The sequence below is a fragment of the Macaca nemestrina genome, chromosome 3 (assembly GCF_043159975.1).
Source record: "Macaca nemestrina isolate mMacNem1 chromosome 3, mMacNem.hap1, whole genome shotgun sequence".
Taxonomy (NCBI): domain Eukaryota; kingdom Metazoa; phylum Chordata; class Mammalia; order Primates; family Cercopithecidae; genus Macaca; species Macaca nemestrina.
Genome location: NC_092127.1, coordinates 59696593 through 59718324, shown reverse-complemented (window position 1 = coordinate 59718324; position 21732 = coordinate 59696593).

Sequence of the window (21732 nt, the reverse complement as noted above, 5' to 3'; positions counted from 1 at the left end):
ATCAATGTACATAGTCTAACGGAAATAAATTAGTGTATTATTTTTAAAGTTTGAAGTGGGATAGAAAAAAGTAAAAAGGCATATACTGGTTTTCTGACAATTTGAAGTTTTGTTAATGTCAAAAGTTCTTTCAGGGTCTCTTTTACTTTTCTACCTATAGTACTTTAATTGTTGAGATTTTAACTCCTAAGATTACAACATAAGCCCACTTTTTTCCTGTGTTATTATAAGAATCAATGCATTCAAATTGATATATGAGGGTGTGAATGGTTATTTAGACTAGTTCATTGGCCATCTGGAAGATGTTAGCCACATGGCTGAGAAGACTGTGGCATAGAATTTTGATAAGTATAGTCCCTGAATCTTTGATCCAGAGGGAAGACGAAAGAATATGAAACACTCAATTTTGATGGTTTTGAAAGGGTAGGGAGGTGGGAAAGAGGATATTTACCCTGTTTTCTGAGGTTTTGCCTTTAGTGCTACCTCCATAAATTTGGGAGGAATTTGGAATTGGTTATATTAGGAAAATAGACATCATTTTGATAAGGCTAGATAGACTGGATAAAGGAAATGTGATAAATATACATTATGGAATACTATGCAGCCAAAAAAAGAATGAGATTATGTCCTTTGCAGGGACATGGACAGAGCTAGAGGGCATTATCCTTAGCAAACTAACACAAGATGAGAAAGCCAAATATTGCATGTTCTCAATTGAAAGTGGGAGGTAAATGATGATAACACATGGACACAAAGACGGGAACAACACACACTGGGATCTTTCAGAGGCTGGAGGGTGGGAGGAGGAAGAGGACCAAGAAATAACTTATATGTCCTAGGCTTAATACCTGGGTGATAAAATATGTACAATGGCCAGGTATGGTGGCTCACGCCTGTAATCCCAGCACTTTGGGAGGCCAAGGCTGGCAGATCACGAGGTCAGGAGATCCAGACCATCCTGGCTAACACGGTGAAACCCCGTCTCTACTAAAAATACAAAAAATTAGCCGGACATGGTGGCGGGCGCCTGTAGTCCCTGCTACTCGTGAGGCTGAGGCAGGAGTGTGGCGTGAACTTGGGAGGCGGAGCTTTCAGTGAGCCGAAATCATGCCACTGCACTCCAGCCTGGGCGACACAGTGAGACTCCATCTCAAAAAATAAATAAATAAATAAATAAATAAATAAATAAATAAATAAATAAAATAAAATCTGTGCAGCAAACTCCTATGACACAAGTTCACTTATATAACAAACCTGTACTTGCACCTCTGAACGTAAAAGTTAAAAAAAGTTAGTACGTATACATCAAAACACACAGGAACATGTTATATTAATAATTTAGAATTATTGCTCAAAAGTCTAAAATTTATATTGATTAAGTAATTAACTTTTCTTTTATAAAAATGGCATTCAAGATTGCTTTGCCTAAAATGTTGGGTGGTCAGATATCTTAAGTGAGATCGGCAGTATAACCAGTGTACTGAAAGATGGGATCTGAATGCTGAGGTACTTGTTAGGAGATTGGCACTCTTAAAGCATTAAACAAATTTTTTTTAAAAAGGACAAGTAATTTCAAATTGACTATTTGCTTTAATGTTGGAAACTTTCTGTTATCTAGTCATTTTTTTCTTTCAAAATAGGAAATTGTGTTTAGAAAGCGTTGAAGTTTCAACATATTCTTGGGCACTTAATACCTTTTGGCTTTCTTGCCAATTCCGCAAACGAACCACGTTCATTCCTGATCAGGTTCTTTGTGCTTACTCCTTCTTCAGATTTCACTCCAAATGTCACCTCCCTCATTGTTATGCTTCCTTCCAATTTATGTCAAATTATTAATTTCTCAGAGAAGCCTTCCTAGATAAACATGATTAAAATTGAATTTTCCCAACTGTTTCCCTGTGTAGCTTGATTGTATTTTTCTTTATAACATTGATCAATTTTTATTTTTATTATCTTTTGGTATTATTGGTCTTTCCACTAGAATATACTTTCAGAACAACGATATTCTCAATTCTAGAATATGAGCAGCACATTATTTATTTATTTATTTATTTATTTATTTATTTATTTATTATTTATTATTTTTGAGACAGAGTCTCGCACTGCTGCCCAGGCTGGAGTGCAATTGTGTGATCTCGGCTCACTGCAACCTCCGCCTCCCAGGTTCACACAATTCTCCTGCCTCAGCCTCCCAAGTAGCTGAGATTACAGGTGCACACCACCACACTCGGCTAATTTTTTGTAGTTTTAGTACAGACGGAGTTTCATTATGTTGATCAGATTGGTCTCAAACTACTGACCTTGTGATCAGCTCTCCTCGGCCTCCCAAAGTGCTGGGATTTCAGGTATGAGCCACTGCGACTGGCCACAAGCAGCACATTATTTGTGATAGTAGACATATATTATGGTACTCAACCAATATGTACAGCATATATTAAATCATAAGTGATGAATAGCATGACTGACTGACTCATGTTCATGGTACTTGAGAGACGTGAGTGGGAGGGCACTACACATGTGTATGGCAAAAACCCCTGGATATAGAAAGGGTAAGAAATTGGGGACATTCATGCATTTAATTACCACATTCATTGTACACATGGAAGGAAGACAGTTTTAGGGTGGACATCTCAAGTCCAGATCATATAAAACATTTCAGAGAATTTATTATGATAATATTATCCCTTGGAAGTCTTTTCCCAAGCATGAAGTCAAAACTGCTGAGTATACTTTGTGTAGAAGCACATCCAAGGGAAAAAAAAATCATCTAAGTTTTCATTTTGGTTTTGTTTTTAAAATGAAGTACGTGTAATTTGTTTATTTCTTTAAAAAATATTACAAACATGCACTGCTAATGAAGTTAGATATTGATAATAGTTATACAACTCTGTGAATATACAAAGAACCACTAAATTGTACTCTTTAAAAGGGTAACTTTTATAGTATGTGAATTAATTTTAATAAAGGTGCAATTGAAATATTTAAAACTAGGAGTATCTTTAATTTTTTTTATGTATAAATATGAAATTATATTTATTTTATTTACAAGTTTTGTTTTGTGCTTAAGTTTATAAACAGTAAGGGAAAATTCTTAGTAGTTTTTTTTTTCTGTGTAGAATTTTGAATAGTTTCTTAAAACTTATTTTATTACAGTTCTCAGTCAAGTATAACGTAAAACCTTAAAACAAAAACATAGAAAGAACCAGGAGTTCAAGACTAGCATAGGTAAGATGGCGAGACCCTCCCTTTACAAAAAAAAAAAAAATTAATTATCTAGGTGTGGTGATGTGTGTCTGTAGTTTTGCCTGCTCGGGAGGCTGAGGTGGGAGGATTCCTTGAGTCTAGGGGTTTGAGGAGGCAATGAGCTATGATCATGCCGCTGGATTCCAACCTGGGCGCCAGTGTGAGACCCAGTCTCACAAAAAAACAAACAACAACAAAACACAAACAAAAAACACTAAATGAGATACTGTAATATAAATCAAAGTCCTTGTAAAACATAAAGCGCTATAAAATAAATGTCATTATTATAGTAAAGTAAAAGCGTGTAAGTTTATAATCTGTAAAGTTTCAAATATACCGTTAAAATCTTTATTGGTTATGTAGGCTTTTCCCTCTCTGAGTTCCTTTAACCATGAGTCATTAAGAGAATAATCATATTTTGATATAAAACATAACATAAGAACACTATAAAGTGCCTATCAAATAGAAAGCACAGGCACTGGGAGAAGATTAGGAATGCATTGAACAGTAGGAAAAGGTTTTGCCTTCAATATTAGAAAAAATTTAATATCTAGACCATAATTGAAAGTTTTTCTTCTGAATTTATTTTTGTCATTGTCTTAGATTCTTTTCACTATGAGTCATTTAATTCTTCAAAAAGATGTTATTTGTGGATGTGATGATGTTATAGCATAAAGTAAATATTTGCATTCTTACATTGTCATGTTACTGTTACATATTAAATTTTGCAAAATACTTTTTTGATGTGACACTCTAATAGGGACCTTGTCATCCACACAAAAAAAATTTACTTAAGTAGGCTTTTTAAACTTGTGGTTATGATTCTACAGCATGAGTCTTCCTTTAGTGAGACATATATAAACTAAATATTTCAAATTAAAATTGGTCATTGTGTACATAAGAATTATTTTTAAAAGTGTAATGCATGCAAATTAAGCTGATAATTTGATCTTATTCTGTCTTTTTCTCAGATTTTTTTTTAGTACAAATAAATGTCAAAAAATACTAGATTGAATCAGATGAAATTGCCATTTGTAGGCCTGAGATGATTATATATTGGCAATATCCTGTGGTTCAAATAAAAGCGTTACAGATAGAGTGTATATTGCGTTATACAAAGACATACTTAGTGTCATTTCCCCCACAAAACTGTATTTTCCACTTGATAGGAAGAAGATATTAAGTAAAACTCCAAATTGGTTGGCATTACATTTTATCATGGTTAAATCCTTCAAGATGACAGATTCCTGGATACAGAATCAGTATTCCTACTATGCTAATCTCTGTGATTTTATTACTAAGAATAATATAGGGTTTTTATTTAAGATAATCTATTTACTGTAATCAAAACCTGTGCCATTCTAAATAGTTTTTTCTGGATTACTATCTAATCCATCTTCAGATTCTCTCTCAAAATTAATCTAAACCTGAAAGAATAGGGGAGCAAACAGAGGGCAGAATGTTGTCTTTAATATGAAGATTTATTTTGAAAAGAGTATTTTATTCATAATAATTGTAATGTGCTGAGGCCATCATAGAATAAGCTTATCAAGTTTGAAATAGATCATCACCGGAAAACCTGGCTTGAGACAAGGGATTTCTTCTTATTAGTACAAGTATTTTAATTTCTTCCTGCATTATTTTTTTGATCTATATAATATCAATCATAATAATACATTCTTATTTCATTGTAGAATTGTTTTTGAGATTACATATAGTAATATTCATGAGCATTATTTGAAAAATTTAAAAATAAAATTAATTTTAATTTTTACATTTGTATTAATTTAAAATCATACTAATGCTATCACTTTAAAAATTGACAAAAATAATCCGTATTTCAATAGGGGTCTTAAAAATAGTTATATGGTACTAAATAAGACAAAATAAATGGCTCTATTTTTAAAACATTCACATAATATACTACTTTTATAATAATCCTACAATGTAAAAATCTTTCCTCTAAAATTTTATATAGAGGATTGCATTTCAAAAACTTTTTGAAAGAAAGCTCATTCAGTTTTTATTTTCAAATTTATGTACAATCTGAAACACTGTTGTAACCTGAAACACTCTCATAGCCACCTCTTCAATTGACTGAATTAGTTTTATTGTACCACAAAGTGTAAATAGACCTTTGCTACTTACTTTGAAAGCAAGCATGAGATTTCTACTTATTAGTACAAGTTTTTAATTTCTTCCTGTTTTTTTATCTTATAGTAAGTTGTCCTTTGAGAATATATTCTTTATATTAAATATAAAGCAATTTATTGTGTTAGCTGAAATGCCTGTAGCTGAATGCATGACCCAGATTGATTCAATAAAAGAATATTTATTATCTAATACAATAGTAATATACAATTAATCCAGGGCTCTTGACACATTGGTCCAATGATGTACTCAAAAATATGAGGTTCTTTTCACCTATCTTCTCTACCATGTTGATTCGGCTTTGTGCTTATGGATGCAGGAAGACTGCAGATTCAGATAAAATATCAAAATATGAAAATATCCAGATGAAGAGACTATCTCAACCCATGTTATCTAAGAATTGAAACTTCACACAGGACTTTTGTTCATTTGTATGGTCACTGCTAAACAAGTCACTGCCAAGAGGAATAAGATTGCCATATTGGCAGAGATAAGTCATTTAGCATAACAAGAATAATAGAAAGTCAATCACAGAAACCATTCTAATTGTGCATTGTTTTATTATTCTCATGTAAAGAAGGGTTATCTTATGCATAAATCTTAATATAAATATAGTCCTTTTAGATTTCTATTTTTTTATATTCAGAGGCAAGAGGAAAACTTGTGCTCCAGATTAACACCTAATCGCCCCCAACTGATAAGAAACAAAAACAAAACAAAATGAAAATTTTATGTATTTCATCTCATCTTTTAATCATGCATGCTTCTTTTTTCTCCACTAGAGTTATCTCTTCATGCCAGAAAATACATTGAGTTATATATTTACTGTGAAAGCATACAAAAGGCAAAATGTGAATTAGGTAGTCCAAAATATGTTCGTTTCATTTAATTTCAGAATTTGTAAGTAAGGATAGTTGAAAATTTCTTTTATATCCTCCCTCTTACATATATACAAATGAACAAGTATCATCAGACATTTGATGAAAGTGTTTACATAAAAGAAGTCTTAACAAGGAAAAAACTAAATGAATTCAGAGGAAACAAAATATATAGAGAATGCCATATAGAAAAATATCTTTGTGTATGTGTATAAAGATAAAAATTGAGAAAATTTTTCAGGAAACTAAAGCAGCAAAAGACAAGGAAATACATTAGAAAAAATATATCCAAATTAAAACTATCCATCCAGTAATACCAACATCTAATAATGTGAATTCCAGAAAAATAAACAATAAAGGAAATAAATTTATATTTTAAATTTAAGCAAATGTTTCATAACTGAATAATAGTTTTCAGAAGGATATGAAGATTATTATGAGCAATGATTTTTAAAAACACCTCCAAAAACAGTCATCTTAAAAATTCACAATAGGTATAAAGTTCCTAAATTATTAAAGAGAGAATAAGGAAAACATGTCACCTACAAAAAATCATACCACAAAATGTCCTCAGACTTCTTACTAGAAGCTAGAAGAATGTGAAATAGTGTCTTAAAAATTCTAAGGCAAGATGGTGTATATTTAACCAGACTATGAAAGATTTGTGAAGGTTGAAGAAAAAGATTTTCATGTCCTCAAGGTTTTGATGCACATGCACATTCTCAGGAAGCTATTGGAGTATGTGCTCTGTTTAGTAGCATGAGAAAAAAAGAAAGAGAAAGAATGAAGACCCTGGAAAGAAGGCCTTCCCACAGAAGAAGAATGAAAGGAATTCCCGATTTGATAGTCAAAGGAAGAAAGTCCCAGGTTGACCAGTGAGCAATGATTCTGGAAAGCACATAGTTCAGATTGAAACTGGAGTACAGAAGACTTCAGGAGGGACGTCTCAAAGAAAAGGTTAAACTGAAGAGTTATGTGAATGTGTTTCAATTCATTGAAAAGGTATTTAGAGATTGACTGAGAATAAACTACCGATGGCCATGCTGGAAAGGAACCAAATGAAAAAATTACCTCCAGGGCAATAAAGAGTTGAGCAAAATATAAACTGTAATGATAATGTAGTGATACTATGCGGAATATTTTACTTAGCTTAGCTACAAATAATATTTACAGGGTCACATAATGCAAACAGTAGCTATTAACTTAATCAAACCCTTATATAATTCTATTGGAAGAAAGCATGTATGAATGTGTGTGTGTGTGTGTGTGTGTGTGTGTATGTGTGTGGGTGTGTGTGCATATGCATAGGTTTATGCATGTGTTTATGTATATATGCTTTGGCACGAAGAGGGCAGGACACAAAAGGCCAATTTTTCTCTTCTATTTTCCACTTTAGGAGGCCCATAGATATTATGTAGGACTAAATACTTAAAGAAAGAATACACATGTGATTTAGAAAATACAGAAGTAACTAAAAGAAGGAAGAGGTAGAAATGTTGAATTTGGTTAACTATGGATACTGACAATCTGGAATATGGAAAAACAAGAAAATTTCTCTGATGCAAGATTTATACTATTTTCAACAACAGTAGTATGATTTTTGTAAAAATGAAAACCAAAAAAAAGTGAATAGATAGAATATTTCTGAAAACAAAAGACACATTTATATTTAGTATCCTCCAAATGGAGAAAGCAAATGGCTATGGAAGCAGTCATGCTTTGCATTTGTCTGTTCTTTTTATACCTATACAAAGTGTGCCATGTGCATTCAAAATTAATATGCCCTATAAAGAAAAAAGGAAAGCCAAGAACTGTGATGATATATAATCACTCACTCCTTAAGTAGATAAATAATTTTAATAAAATGGTGTCTGGAATATGTGGCACAAAATAGACAATAAATATGTATAAAATGTCTTGAAGTGAATGGTATATAATGAAGTTCTGTTTATTTTAATGTCATTTGTTTATGAATACACAGCTTAGAAATAAAAAATAAATATTGAAATTAATATCTCTTTAAAAACTTGTACTGAACACTTACATATCCTTTTAATTTTCCATTAAGTGGAAACAAATGATGCTCCATATTAACGATTACATATTTGATTATTTCTGAAAGTTAATATTTTATATCTGGGTATTTTATGCAATAAGACATTCCTTTTTGAAAAAAATTGTATTCTACCAAGGGACTTTGTAAATAGAGCATGTATCCATCCCAGGGTAGCAACTACCTAGTAAACAGGTCCAGATGTTTGGGATAACAACTTTCCACCTGCATGTCTTTAGGACTCCTTTGCCTTCCTCCTCTCTACCTCCCACCAAGTTCCCTTCTGTCATATCTTATTTAATGTAGCAGATGTGGAGTGACTAGAGACAATGAAACAGCTTTTTAGAAATTGAACAATTACATATTTTATCAGCTGGTAGTAAAAAGCTATCATGTCTCTCAAACTCAGAAGACCAGTCAGTGTTAAAAAATTTTAAATAAGCTTATAATTCTCAGAATATGATTCACTGGTTTTCAAAGAATACTTCACAGGCCAGCCACAAAGAATATGGAGGGAGGATGGATTTTTCTTGCAAAATATATAGTTTAATCTAAATGTTATTGCTGCACTTGAAACCAAGTAGAGTTAGAGAGATGACAAGGTTTAATTTTCTAAGTGAGTGACGTAAAGATAGCACTTGTAGGTGAAATATATGTCCTATGTGGTAGAAAAGGAGAGTGTCTTTAGGAAAATCTGTCCTATCTGAATAAAGGGAACTCCAGTAATATTTTGAGTGTACCCAAGGGTTGATCTATTCTCATGCAGATGCAATAACCATGGTTTTGTATGGCAAACTCCCTTCCATGCATGATGCTGGCTCCTGTGCCAAGCTGCTAAGGGAGAGAAAAATGATTACGTTATATGTCCAATTGATTCTGTCTCTCTTGTGGAGTGTGTCAAATAAATTGCATTTTTCCTGAGCCCATTTAGATAGAGTATTATCCTGCTGTGTTCCTTTGGATCCTGTACAGATTTCTGATTGCTGAATTGTAACACTAATCATAATAATTATCTATGTAATAAGTTCACAATATGAATTGTTACAGATGGTCACATTTTCTATCACAGAGCAATCAAGCCTATTTGTACAATCTACTTGCTTCTAGATAAAACAAAAGGCAACATGTAAGTTTCTGTATGTTCATCACACATTATAAGTGGCAATTTAGGTCTAGTACATCAGAGAAAATGAGACATGATAAGAGCGAGTGCTAAAGAACTTTTCAATAAAAGCATATTTGAATTTTGCTATTAGTTTTACAGATATTATCATTATATATCCAATGAAATGCTAAAGATTTATTTTTTTCACAGCAAGTGATTTCTTTTTTTCCTACCTAAAATCTGAAATTCATTTTGACAATAGAGGACATGCAAATGAATTATAATTCAAATACAATAACAACATAAATATAAGTTATTGAAATAGAATGTGAAGCATATTTATGACCTTCACAAAAACGTTTTTCTAGGGTTGACTACAATTGGCAGCAGTTACTTTCTCTGTTGGTTTAACAGCTGCCATATGAGGTTTTAGTTAATGAGTTAAATCTGGTCACCATACACGAGGGATGTCATAACTATAATGTTGAAGAGATTCAGGCATACTTCCTTTATTGCTGTTTCCTTTTTTGTACTTTACAGATACTGCATGTTTTACAATTAAAGGTTTGTGGCAACCTTGCATCTAGTAAGTCTACAGGTGCCACTTTTCCAACAGCATGTTCTCACTTTGTGCCTCTGTCACATTTTGGTAATTCTCACCATATTTTAGATAGTTCATTATTAACATATCTATTATGATTATCTGGGATCAGTAATTATATTAATTCATTTTGCATTGTGAAGGAAAATCTGAGGCTGGGTAATATGGTTTGACTGTGTTCCCACTCAAATCTCATCTTGAAGTGTAGTTCCCATAATCCCCACGTATTGTAGGAGGGACCTGGTGGGAGGCAATTGAATCATGGGTGCAGTTACTTCCATCCTGTTCTCATGATAGTGAGTGATTTCTCACGAGATCTGATGGTTTTATAGGGGGCGTTTTTCCCCTTTTAGTTGGCACTTCTTGCTGCCACCATGTGAAGAAGGGTGTGTTTGCTTCAATTTCTGCCATGATTGTCAGGTTCCTGAGTCTTTTCTGGCCCTGCAGAACTGTGAGTCAATTAAGCCTCTTTCCTTTATAAATTACCCAATCTCAGGTATTTCTTCATAGCAGCATGAGAATGGACTAATATAGTAATTTATAAAGAAAAGATGTTTATTTGGCTCACAGTTCTGCAAGCTGCACAAAAAGCATGGCACCAGCGTGTGCTTCTGGTGAGGCCCTCGGGAAGCTTGCACTCATGGTAGACGGCAAGAAGGGAGCAGGCATGTCATGTGCTGAGAGAAGAAGCAAGATAGAGAGTGGAGAGCGACAGATTCTTTTTAACAATTAAATCTCATGTAAACTCATTACTGTAGGGAGGACACCAAGCCATTCATGAGGGATTTGCTCCCATGACTAAAACACCTCTCACTAGGCCCCACCCCCAATAGTGGGGATCATATTTCAACATGGGATTTGGAGGAGACAAATATCCATACCATATCAATGATATTTGATGTTACTATTGTAATTGCTTTAGGGTGCCATGAACCATGCTTGTACATCACCAAACTTCATCGATAAATGTTTTGTGTGCTCCGACTGCTACACTGAGTGGTCGTTCCCCTATCTCTCTCCATTTCCTTGGGCTTCCTTGTTTCCTGATATATAGTAATATTGAAATCAGGCTAATTCATAACCCTCCAATGGCCTCTAAATGTTCACATGAAAGAAAGAGTCACATATCTCCCTTTTTAAATCAAAAGGTAAAAATGATTAAGCTTAGTGAGGAAGGCATATCAAAAACCAAACTAGGCCAAAGGCTAGGCCTCTTAACTCAACAGTTCACCAATTTGTGAATGCAAAGAAAAAAACTTTGAAGGAAATTAAAAATGCTACTCCAGCACACACACGAATGATAAAATGAAGCAGCTTTATTACTAATATCAACAGTTTTAGTGATTATGATAGAAGATCAAACCAACCACAATATTCCTTTGAGTAAAAGCCTAATCCATACCAAGGTCCTAACTCTCTTCGACTCTATGAAGGCTAAGAGAGGTGAAGAAGCTTCAGGACAAAAGTTGGAAGCTAGCAGATGTTGGTTCATAATGTTTAAGGAAATAAGTTTTCTCTGTGACATAAAAGTGCAAGGTGAAGCAGCAAGTGTTGTGTAGAAGCTGCAGCAAATTATCCAGAGTATCTAGGATAGCTCATTGAGGAAGGTAATTACACTAAACAGTTTTTTGATGTAGAAGAAACAGCTTTCTATTGAGAGAAGATGTCATCCAAACTTTCCTAACTAAAAAGGAGAAGTCAAAGGTTGGTTTTAAAGCTACAAAGAATAGGCTGACTCTCTCATTAGAGATTAACTCAACTGTTGACTTGGGGTTGAAGCCAATGCTCATTAACCATTGCAAAAATCCTAGGGCTCTTCGAAATTATGCTAAATCAATTATGCCTGTGCTCTATAAATGAAACAATAAAGCCTGGATGACAGCATATGTCTTAAGGCATGGTTTACTGAATATTATAAACCTACTGTCAAGATCTACTACTCAGAGAAAAAAAAAAAAGATTTCTTTCAAAATATTAACTGCTCTGTGACAATGTACCTGTTCACTCAAGAACTCTGATGGAGATTTGCAAGGACGGTAGTATTGTTTTCATGCTTGCTAACACAATATCCTTTCTGTAGCCTATGGATCAAGTAATTTCAGCTTTCAAGTCTTATTATTTAAAAAAAAAATAGCTTTTTATAAGGCTATAACTACCACAGTCAGTCATTTTTCATGGACCTGGGCAAAGTAAATTGAAGATGTTCTGGAAGTTATTCACCATTCTAGGAATCATTAAGAATATTTGTGATTCATGGAAAGAGGTCAAAATATTAACATTAACAGAGTTTGGAAAAAGTTGATTCCATCTCTCATGAATGACTTTGAGGGGTTCAAGACTTCAGTGGAGGAAATAACTGCAGATGTGGTAGAAATAGCAAGATAATTATTATTAAGAGAAGCGGCGCCTGCAGATGTGTCTAAATTGCTACAGTCTCATGATAAAACTAAGGAATGAGGAGTTGTTTTTTATAGATTAGCAAGGAAGTGGTTTCTTGAGATGGAATCTGTTTCTGGTGACAATGCTGTGAACTTTGTTGAAATGAAAACAAAGGATTTAGAATATTACATAAACTTGGTTGATAAAGCATCAAGATTTCAAAGAACTCCAATTCTGAAAGAAGTTCTACTGTGTGTTAAATGATATCAAATAGCAACACATGCTACAGATAAATTTTCTGTGAAATCAAAAGTCCCTCAGTGAGGCAAACTTCACTGTTGTCTTATTTTAAAAAACTGCCACAGCCACCCCAGCCTTTAACAACCACCACCGTGATCAGTCATCCATATCCATCAACAATAAGGCAAGATGCTCCACTGGCAAAAAAATTTATTTGCTGAAAGTTCAGATACCCAATAACATTTATTGGTAATAAAGCATTTTTAAATTAAATGTATATACATTATCTTAGAGACTATGCTATTGCACACTTAATGAACTATCTTATAATATAAACATAAAATTTATATGCAGTGAAAAATAAATAAAAAATGTGTGACTCACTTTACTGCCATATTTGCTTTTTTACAGTGGCCTGGAACCAAAAGGTAATATCAACAAGATATGCCTGCATCTTGGTTCTGCTTTCTTGTTGCTTATTCTAAAATGTGGCCCAATTTTGCTGACCAATGTTTTCACCTAGTATGTCAAAACATTTCATTGCATCAAAGAGACAATTACTTTTCCACTGACTCATTCAATATTTTATCTAAATCAAAGTAGACTTTCACCTGATCAGAGTAGAAGTATGGAAGAACATGCTTGAAAAGGCTAGCAACCCTAATTATCTTACTCCATCTTGTATCTGTTAATGAACAAATAATAGACACAAATATACATCATTATCTGTGTATATATACACATATATACACACCTATATGCATGTATTATCTATGTCAATGTATAATCATATAATCTATTCATCTAAAAGTAGGATTATATTCTATTCTTCTGTTCTTTGAGTTCCTTCCTGGTTTTATTAACATTTAATTTTTTGGTCACTAAAAATGTTCACTGTTCCATGCTGAAATAAAACCAGACATGATTTTGCTTAGTAATTTCACATCATTTATGGTTACATATTGTACCATTTCCACTGTATTCTCAGTATTAAAGCAGTCTTTAGAAGTGGCAACAGTGTAATTTTTGAATATCCATTTAATTACACATATAAGCCTTAATATATTTTAACCTCAATGAAAAAAAAATCCATTTGAATAAACACAATAGTTATGTTATCTGAGAAGCGAAGGATTCAAATGTTCTTCAAAAAATAAAAACATGTGAAGAGAACCTTTTTTCTTTAGTTTGTCCTTTTCGCTCTAATATCTACCTGATAAGTTTCCTAAAGCTAATGCAATCTTTAACTCTGTATTTTTTTAAGCTACAATTCTGATTTCTTTGTATTTTCTGAAAACTTGAATTCTTCATTTTTGTAAAGAATAAGCCTTTAAATTCCCAACTTTCTAATCTGCAAACCAAAGGAATGAGAACTCTTCTGGAACAGCCAGAGAAATTACTTCATACATTTAAACTTCAATAGAAAATAAAGAAGACAACAGATAACATGTTCCTTTTGGTGCCTGACAGATATTCAACTGGATAATTTCAAAGTGTGCAACTATAAATCAACAATTCACACTCAATATTATTTTTATTACATATCAAAGTATACATAGGTGCAGAAAAAAACATAAATATGCCACAGAGGTTTCTGAAACCATGTGCTTTCTCTCTGGCTCCAAGGGTCTGAATTTTTCCAAGTCTGTGTTGTTACATAAATGGTTTTTAGGCTTAGTTACATATTTCTTTTGGTCGTTTTTAAGAGTGAAAGTTACAATAACTGATATTTATTGTGTGCTTATTTAGCCATGTATTGTGGTAAGTGCTCTATATGTATTATTTTATTTAATCTTTACAAATTCATGTAGAGGGTACAAATGTCTTTCCCATAGATCCTGTTTTCAGGAAAAAGATTCCGGGTGATGGAAGATGTAGACATACAAAAGATTCTGTAAATGTCTTTTCTGTTTGTTTGCTTGTTTGTTTTTGAGACAGAGTCTCGCTGTCTCCAGACTGGAGTGCAGTGGCACGATCTCGACTCACTGCAACCTCCTCCTTCCGTGTTCAAGCGATTCCCTTGCCTCAGCGTCCCCAGTAGCTGGGACTACAGTCATGCGCCACCATGCCTGGCTAAGTTTCGTAATTTTTTAGTAGAGACCGGGTTTCACCATGTTGGCCAGGATGGTCTCGATCTCCTGACCTTGTGATCCACCCGCCTCGGACTCCCAAAGTGCTGGGATTACAGGCGTGAGCCACTGCTTTTTGTCTCTGTAAATATCTTTTCTTACAAAATATTATTTCCAGATCCCAGGTGTCAAAGCATTCACAACTTAGAATTACCAAAATACAAATATAAAATGTATGTTTCCCAAAGATTTGTTAACTCATTAATGATTGAACCAGTAAGAGAGTAAAGTTGTTTCTGAAAGTATTTTGAGGAACTCGGAATTTATAGGTATTTTAAAGTTTAAATATAGAATTGGTTAATATCTGACAGGACAGTAAAAACTATGTTGGAGGTTATCTTTTTAAAATGAATATTCCTTACATCTTTATCAAACAATAAGAAGTGAATGTATAACTTTGAAAGTCTGAACTCTTTACTTAATAGCAAAATTCAAAGAGAAATACATTCCCCTACATGATTAAATAATCTTTGAGTGAGCTTGATAAATAGTGTTTCCGTACTCTCTCGACCTTATTTTTGTGTTTTTGATAATTTTTCTTTACACAATTATCAGCCCTAACTCTTGGCATCTTGCTTGTGGTTCTGATGTCATTCACACCCCAAGGCTTGCTTATCCTGCAATCTTTCTATTTAAGCCTTCTTCACTTTCTGATATTCTATAATTCCCCTGCAAAATATAAGTATGGGTTTTTCTTTATCATTTCTCTTTAGAACTTTCAGGGCCCTTTCAAACTGGGACATCTTCTGTCAAAAATAATCTGGAAAATGTATATTCATTATTACTTTGAATATTTACTACTCTTTATTTTTATTTCTTATGTTTTTGAAATAAATATATTATCTAAATATTAGCACTTTGGTTTCTAATCTCCCTATTTCTTAGCTTATCTTTTAATCTTTTACATTTTTAAAATTACTTCTTTTTTTCTTTTTTTCTTTTTTTTCTGAGATGGAGTCTCGCTCTGTCGCCCAGGCTGGAGTGCAGTGGCCGGATCTCAGCTCACTGCAAGCTCTGCCTCCCGGGTTTACGCCATTCTCCTGCCTCAGCCTCCCGAGTAGCTGGGACTACAGGCGCCCGTCACCTCGCCCGGCTAGTTTTTTGTATTTTTTTTAGTAGAGACGGGGTTTCACCGTGTTAGCCAGGATGGTCTGGATCTCCTGACCTCGTGATCCTCCCGTCTCAGCCTCCCAAAGTGCTGGGATTACAGGCTTGAGCCACCGCACCCGGCCTAAAATTATTTATTTCTCTGAGAAGTTTTCTGGAGCTGATCTTCCCATTTACTAATACATTTCTCATCTCTAGCCATATAAGTTAATTCTACCTATTTTATTTATCTATTTTTATGGTATATTATATTTATTTAGTATTTTTTCCTACTCTTGCTGCATTTTTATATTATCTTCCCATTTCTTTTTTAGTTTATTATTTGGCTAGTTTTAAATCTTGATGAATACGTTTTAATAACTCTACTTCTGACAAAACCAGTAGTGTCTTTCTTTCTCAAGTGTCTTGTTATTTGTGTCTAGGAGTTTATTTTCCCTTAGGAATAAAAGCAACTGTCAATGCCTGCGGAAAGTCAGAAATCAAGTGTTAACTCCAATACAGTAAAGGAATTTTTTGGGGAAAGGTGGATGGATGAGCCCCAGAGGGGAAAACCCCAGTTATCATTAAGCCATTTAATAATGACTGACCCCATTAAACAAATCCTTTAAGTAAATGGTTTCACCCTTTGACTCCCAAGAAGAATTAGCTTTAGAATCAAAGATCTCTGCAATAGATACTAATCCACCAATCAGGGAGTTTGAAGGAGAAGGTATAGGAAAGTAACTGTCCAAATTTATTCCCCATTTTATCAGCTCCCCATAAGCACAGGATTTCTGTGTTGTTCTGATTTTGTTCTTGAAGATACCTGTATGAGAGCTCTGAATAGGCACAGGGGAGGACAGGAATCTTTTGTTTTAATATAGTTTCAGGAGAGAAACAGAAGTAGAGCTCCCATAGATCCTTTCTCTTTTTTATGGGCTGACTTCTGCCCAAAGCCACCCCTCACTCTTACCAGTTCAAACTTCTGCTATTGCAACATTTTCTGTATTTCCTGTTGTTTTGATTTGCTTTGTATTTTTACTTTTATGGTTAACTGTCATATTAAATTTAAAATAATACTTTTTTATTCCAAATATACTAGTTTTAATATGAAATACACAGGATAAAGTTAAAAAAATATGGTTTAAGTACAAAAATTCATTATAGAGTTTCTATGAAACAAAACATAGTTCTTTTAATGGAGTTGTTCTACAATCTACACATATTTCTTTGCATTATTTTAAATGAATTGCATGGGGGAAAAGGAAAGCCTAAATATCTTTCTATCTTGACTTTTTGGATAGTGGCTATAACTGAATTATCATTTGAAAATACTCTTATTTTGCAAGGTCAGGAAATGTAGCAAAAATCTTTAACATTAATTTAGAACCAGTTGAAAGGCAGCAAAATCTAGGCCTTTCATCTATTCTTGAATGATTTCTTATTCAAACTCAGCTGGAGTTCTCAGAGCAGAATGTTCTGCTTTCTTGGATCTTTAGTCAAGGAAACCTTTAACTCACTCTATTTCATAATAAATCCAGGTAGAGACAGTTATGACAAAATACATGACGGTGTGCCCTACTTGAATAGTGGATGCCTTTCAATTCTGCAATAATGTATGTTCTCCATTCATTGATTTATTTCAAGTAAAAACATGTAAAACAATATATCTCCTGAATTAATTTTAAATATATTTAGGCTATTCTAAGCAATTTTAGGTTAAAGAAATGTCTGCTGTTTGTGAAGATTATGGGCAATTGAGTTACATACTTATTGTTACAAAAGGGTCATAGCTCAGCTTTTGTGTATTAATTATTTTGCAAGCTATTATTATGACTGGCCAAAATGAGTGTATGTTCTTTTTTCTTTTTTTCAAGTTGTAAACCATGCACAGCATGTGATTATCTGAAAAACTGATATAAGTACTCAAGACTTTTGTGGAAAGATAATACTGTGTTTTAAAGTTAAGTTTTAATTGTAAGCTCCATGTCTTAGAACATGGAAGAAAGATAAATTAATAACATACTTCTACAGAATTAAATTGGGAAATAAACTGCATTTGGTATGTGAGATGATTACTACTAACTATGGGAAGACTTGGTTATTACCATCCATAGGATCATAGTTACTGTTTATCAGGATGCTACCCTCTAGAGCTACTAGTTCATTGGAAGTACTGATGTAAATTTTTGATCTTTTTATAACAGCACTAGATGTGTCTCTTATATCAACTCTGGCAGGAGCAAAAAAATTTCCAAAAAAAAGATGTGAAAGAAAATGGTTTGATCCACAAGTACTTCAAGTACCATTGTTCTTTTGTGTTTCAGGTTATAATGCATGTCCTTAACACAAATCCTATTTTTCACATAATGCAATAACAACACTGCTGTTATATAGTGATTGGTATTATAAAATGTGCTGTGAGATAAATTCTGGTATTATGAAAATCCTATTAGCAAGTCCCTATGTACTGTACATGCAGGGCAGATTTATTAACATACCCTCTGTAGTCACTTTCCTAAAAACAGTTTTACCAGCTACGAAATACTAAGCAATAATACCATTAATAAATGTATCTAATTGCAGTATATAAAAGTGAAACATTGAATAGCTTGAAATGGTTGCTGTGAATGGTGAGATTATTTCAAGTAGATGTATTGAGTAATGGATAACTATGCTCCCTCTTTTTTATACTGCCACATATCAAGTAATAGATCATTTAAGTGCATAGTCAGACAGTTGGGCTAACGAGAAAAAGTTGTTTCTTTTATAAAAAGCTGTCAGTAGATGGCAATGTGACTGTTTTATAAGGCATTTTTATTCCATATGGAACTAAAAACTTGAGATCATTCACATTTGCTACCTAAATTACTGTAATTTTCCCCCAAAAAAGAGCTCCAAGAGCCCTTTTAAACTATTCTTTAAATAATTGATAGTTACAAATGAAAAGCCAAGCCTAGAATTTCCAAAGTGATCAAAGTTGTTTTAATTTTCCATTGGTCAGGGTTGAATAAAAATAATGTTACAAACTATACCATCAATAACTAGGAATTGCAGAACCTCCATTTCAAACTGAAGTACTTTTAGCAAATCCATATCATACCCTCACTTAAGCACTGCAGCCAGCTATGGCCCAGTGGTGCTGCACTATTAATACAGACCCAGAGGAATGCTGTTGCATTGAGAAAAGTTATTTTGGTATGTTTTCACTGTTTCTTTTATCCTTCCACCCTTCTCCAAATAAATAACCTTTGATGTTTCTAGTGATATGTTACGTAATTATACACTTGCATATATAATAACATATAATATTAAATGTGCCTAAAACTTAAAGCATGCTAGGCAGTCTGCATATACTTCAAAGGCCATGGCTTCTGAACTCATTGCAGATTATAAAGACTAAAAAGGAATAATAAATTCTGGAGAGAAATTCTAAGAATTTTGACTAATGGGAAAATTCTGAGAATGAAAAAACATGTTAAAACTCTTGAATAAATTTTCACAGAATATACTAAGATATTATTCAGTTCTACAGAATTATTTCAATGTATTGAACCTTAAACTTGTGATTCCATTTTGAGTTATGTGAGAAGTTAAGAGAGATACAGTAATTCCCCCTTATGTGTGGTTTTGTTTCCTACTGCTTCAGTTACACATGGCAAACTACAGTCCAAAAATATTAAATGAAAAATTCCAGAAATAAGGAATTCATGCATTTTACTTTGCACACCTTTCTGAGTAGTGTGATGAAATCTCGTGCTGTCCCACTCTGTCTTGCCCAGGGTACGAATCTACCCTTTGTCCAGTGTAGCCACGTGTTCATGCTCCCGGTTCATTTGACACTTCGTAGCCCTTCTGATGATTAGGTCTACTGTGGTGGTATTGCAGTGTTTGTGTCAAGTAACCTATATTTTACTTAATAATGGCCCCAAAATGCAAGAGTGTTGATCCTGGCAATTTGGAGTGCTGAAGAGAACATTTAAAGTGCTTCCTTTAGGTAAAAAAGTTGAAGTTTTTTCTTTTTTTTTTTTCTTTTTTTGAGATGGAGTCTTGCTCTGTTGCCCAGGCTGGAGTGCAGCAGTGCTACTTTGGCTCACTGCAACTTCTGCCTCCCGGGTTCAAGCGATTCTCATGCCTAGCCTCCCAGGTAACTGGGATTACAGATGTGGAACACCATGCCCAGCTAATTTTTGTACTTTTGTTTTTTATAGAGATGGGGTTTCACTATGTTGACCAGGTTCATCTTGCACTCCCGACCTCAGGTGATCTGTCCACCTGGGCCTTCCAAAGTGCTGGGATTACAGATGTGAGCCACCATGCCCATTCAAAATTTCTTGACTTAATAAAGAAAGAAAGAAGAAAAAATAATCCTATGCACAGGTTGCTAAGAACCTTGGTAAGAATCTTCTATCTATAAAATTGTGAAGAAAAAAATAAATTTGCTAGCTTTGCTGTCACACTTCAAACTGCAAATGTTAAATCAAAGTTCATGAGAAGTGATTAAAGATGGAATGGGCGTTAAATTTGTGGGGAGAAGACATGAACAGACAACGTGTTCCAAGGTGCTCTTCTAGAAAGCACTGAATGTACACAGACTTCAGCAAACAATTCCCTGAAATGAGTGACACCAACCTAGTTATTAGAAGTAAGGAATGGTTACACAGATTCAGGAAGAAGAAGAGTAAGTACAGTACATTATTTTGACAGAGAGAGAAACCATATCACATAATTTTTATTTTACTATACTGTAGTAATTGTTCTATTTTATTATTATTGTGGTTAATCACTTATTGTGCCTAATTTATAAATTAAACTTCATCATAGGTTTGTATGTATAGGGAAAAACATATACAGGATTCAGTACTACAGGGGGTTGCAGGCCTCCACTAGGGGGCCTTGGACCCTATCACTTGATAATGGGGATGACTACTGTATTATCAGGAATGAGAGTCTATGAAGGGGCCATGTGGTATAATGAGGAAACATTGTTCAGTTAAGAAATGTAGGTACTAGTCATAGTTTCATCTATGAAACTTCATTAAATAATCTGTGTTGCCATTTTATTTGTAAAAGAACAAAACTAACTCATAGATATCTAATACTTCTTCAGTTTTCATTAGCAACTGAAGGTCTCATCTCATTTTGATCAGCAAGGTACCTAAAGAAAGATAAATCCTGGGGATCCTATTCAGTTCAGAATCTCTAAGACTTGATTAGATTTCTCCCTAAATGAACTACTAATCAGTTCAAATCTCAGAAAGCAATAATTACAAGGGATGGCTTCTTTTTTTCCCCGTAATTCCTTAGCAAAAGTCTTCTTGAATATGGTAAAGGAAAATTTATAAACTGCAAAGGATCTTTGGATCTGTAACAGAATAACTTTGACAGTGTTTAAATTAAGAATAGCACTGAAAGCACATTTGCAAAATTATAACTCAGGAAATGATGTCAGTGAAAGAGATCAGACCTAACTGACCCCATCTTCCATTTAACCTCTAAACTTTCTCTTCATTCCTGGGTGTAGACCGAGCTGGCCTTGGGAAGGAATTTCGTTTATAGTTTAAACTCTGAAACAAAACGGGTAATAGCTCTTTCCTGAAAAACCCCTTCTTGCCTGGGGACCAGTCTGCCTTTAATAGGATTAACAAATTAGCTACAAGACTGGATATCTCACGGTTTGGGGGCCATGCAACCTCTGGCTGCAAGAGTCTAGATCTCCCCAGATTCCTCCTAGGAGTAACATCACTATTGTAAAACCTAAGATCAGGGCCTGAGATATTTTGCAGACCCTGCATTCCGATGCAGCAGATGACACCACTTAGACTGATAATCTGGCTCATCTAGTTGTGCGATCCCACCCAGAGCTC